Source organism: Brienomyrus brachyistius, unplaced genomic scaffold (genome assembly GCF_023856365.1).
Source record: "Brienomyrus brachyistius isolate T26 unplaced genomic scaffold, BBRACH_0.4 scaffold61, whole genome shotgun sequence".
Lineage (NCBI taxonomy): Eukaryota > Metazoa > Chordata > Actinopteri > Osteoglossiformes > Mormyridae > Brienomyrus > Brienomyrus brachyistius.
This window is the reverse complement of record NW_026042336.1, coordinates 413,893-416,658: the sequence shown is the minus strand read 5'-3', so window position 1 is coordinate 416,658 and position 2,766 is coordinate 413,893. Positions and strand designations below refer to the sequence as shown.

Genomic DNA, 2,766 nt, shown 5'->3' with positions numbered 1-2,766 from the left:
GATTGCAACAACTCAGCCTTTCCACAACATTAAAGCCGCTTATTCCCCCCATGCCATGAAGAAATAATCTCTGTGGCTCCCCTCTCCCCCTCCCTCAGCCCCCAGTCTGGCTTGAACATTTGCACTTCCAGTAAAAATGCGCCCCAAACACACTGACACCAAACTCCGTAAAATCCTGTGATTCAGTCTCAGAAGCACTGGCTCCCCTGCCCTCCTTCTGAACATTATTAAAGCTACACCCTGAACACTCTGTGTGACTGACATGAATGAGAAGCATCTTTATTCATAATCTCTGTAGCGGAGGTCAGAATACAGAGTGTCATTATTCCTGTCTTTCTTCTGTCTCCTGGGTTTTGGCTTCTTAAGGTTCAGGGCAGCGTAATTCAGTGTGTCCTCGTCATTGCACTGTGGAGACAAAGATGGCAGAATTGGATGGATCAAATTGGTTTGCTATTACTTATTTTCACAAATAGCACTTAAAATGCTGATCCCAGGATGGAAATCAGTCTGAGGTTCATTTGTTTTACTGACGATTTGTAATTTGAAATATTTATTACATACTTGCTTGCGTGACCATTCCACTTTTGATATATCACTGTTCTTTTCATCTGTTTAAAATATATAACACATCAATATATTATTTAATTTCACGCGGTATCATACAGTGGTCAGATAACATTCCGAATTTTCAAGCCATCAACATCCTTTTTGTCTCAAAAATGAAAGTAAAAATGACTTCTGTCAATTTAAGTGTGCATGTTTGGATATGTGTTATTTGTTCTCAGATATCATATATAATAAAATTGCTATAAAGGAGATCTTGGTAATAAAAGTTATTGATATGCAACTTATTGCAACATGTATATTTCAATAGATTTTGCAAAATATGAAAGATATAATACAAAAATGTTAATCTTACAGTAGAAAAAGGTTTATGTAAATAAGGTGAGATTTAATAATGGATTTTTAAACTGGGTTACCTGTGTCACGACCGCGGTCGGGCGAAGCAGCGATCGTGCGGGTCGGCAGGCGAGCAGGAACAGGCAAGTAGGCAAAGTCGGGAAATACTGGGGATTTATTCGTGGACAGGAAACAGATACGGGGAACATCTACTCACGCCAACGAACATCAATGACAGACAAGGAAAACTGGGGAGACCAGGACTTAAATACACAAGACTGATTGAAAGCAAACGGACACAGCTGGGTACGATCCGGGAAACACACGTGGGTAAGCAGGGGGCGTGGCACACAGGAGGAGCGGACGAGCCGGGCATGACAACCTGCAAGAGTGGTTTTAATATGAACATTTTATCTATCATAAAACAATTTTATATTTCTATAATTTGTGAAAATCTACATTTTGTCCTTCGTCTGAGTGCATAAAGCCGGGCAGCGTACCTGCACAGTGTGTACAGGTCAGTTTACATCTTATACAAATGAGAGCAACGTTCAGAATAATGCTGCAAGATAAAACTATCAGCAAGCCAGAGTGAAGAGGATCCAGCAGCTTCTGAAAGCCTGTAACAAAGAGATAGATTTCAGCATAATGATATAGAGACACATTTCCCATTTGCTTACATTACATTAGTTAAAGATAAAATCTATAATACATTACAGCAGTTGTTTTGTAAATAGTCCATTTTTAACATGAACTTCTAGTATTTTGCATTTTAACAATTTCTATTAATATTTGAAATAATTATTAAATTAACATCTGTGTAATTAAATTTAAGCACTTAAATTAGAAAATTCAATACATTAAAATAAGAAATAAATGTCTTAATAGCAGAATAAGCTAAATAAAACTTTGAAGCAGATGTACTCTCCACACTGGGTGTTACCCTCTATATCCAGCTGTGTGCCGTTCCCAAACAGCATCTCCCCACGCTGGGTGTTACCATCTATATCCAGCTGTGTTCCATTTCCAAACAGCATCTCCCCTCACTGGGTGTTACCATCTATATCCAGCTGTGTTCCATTTCCAAACAGCATCTCCCCTCACTGGGTGTTACCATCTATATCCAGCTGTGTGCCGTTCCCAAACAGCATCTCCCCACGCTGGGTGTTACCATCTATATCCAGCTGTGTGCCGTTCCCAAACAGCTTCTCCCCACGCTGGGTGTTACCATCTATATCCAGCTGTGTTTCGTTCCCAAACAGCATCTCCCCTCACTGGGTGTTACCATCTATATCCAGCTGTGTGCCGTTCCCAAACAGCATCTCCCCACGCTGGGTGTTACCATCTATATCCAGCTGTGTGCCGTTCCCAAACAGCATCTCCCCACGCTGGGTGTTACCATCTATATCCAGCTGTGTTTCGTTCCCAAACAGCATCTCCCCACACTGGGTGTTACCATCTATATCCAGCTGTGTTTCGTTCCCAAACAGCATCTCCCCTCACTGGGTGTTACCATCTATATCCAGCTGTGTGCCGTTCCCAAACAGCATCTCCCCACACATGGCCACGGCGCAGTAGTAAGTCCCAGCATCGGAGAGGCTGAGGTTCCCCTTGGGGAGGCTGTAGACGCAGCTCCGTGTAGGAGATCCAGCCTCAGGGCTCTTCTCACACTCATCACTGCTGTTTCCGTGGCTGTAAATGACTCCAGGAAGGGATTCTCCTGATCCATGTCTGAACCAGTAAACACTGTGTTCTCCTGCACAGCTCCCAGTCTCTATCGTACACTGCAGGCTCACAGAGTCTCCTGGCTGCAATGTGTCAGACACAGGCTGCTGTACCACTGTCCTGCTGTTGGAGTCTTTACCT

General features: G+C 42.7%; 1 long non-coding RNA gene across 1 annotated transcript; it reads right to left on the bottom strand.

Annotated features, from left to right (window-relative positions):
* Positions 1-314: 314 nt before the first annotated feature.
* Positions 315-1,137, bottom strand: LOC125725128 (uncharacterized). The gene is made up of 3 exons (XR_007387354.1): positions 981-1,137; positions 562-608; positions 315-405 (listed from the first exon to the last, which is right to left on the bottom strand). It is a non-coding gene; the product is annotated as an uncharacterized LOC125725128 (long non-coding RNA).
* Positions 1,138-2,766: the final 1,629 nt, after the last annotated feature.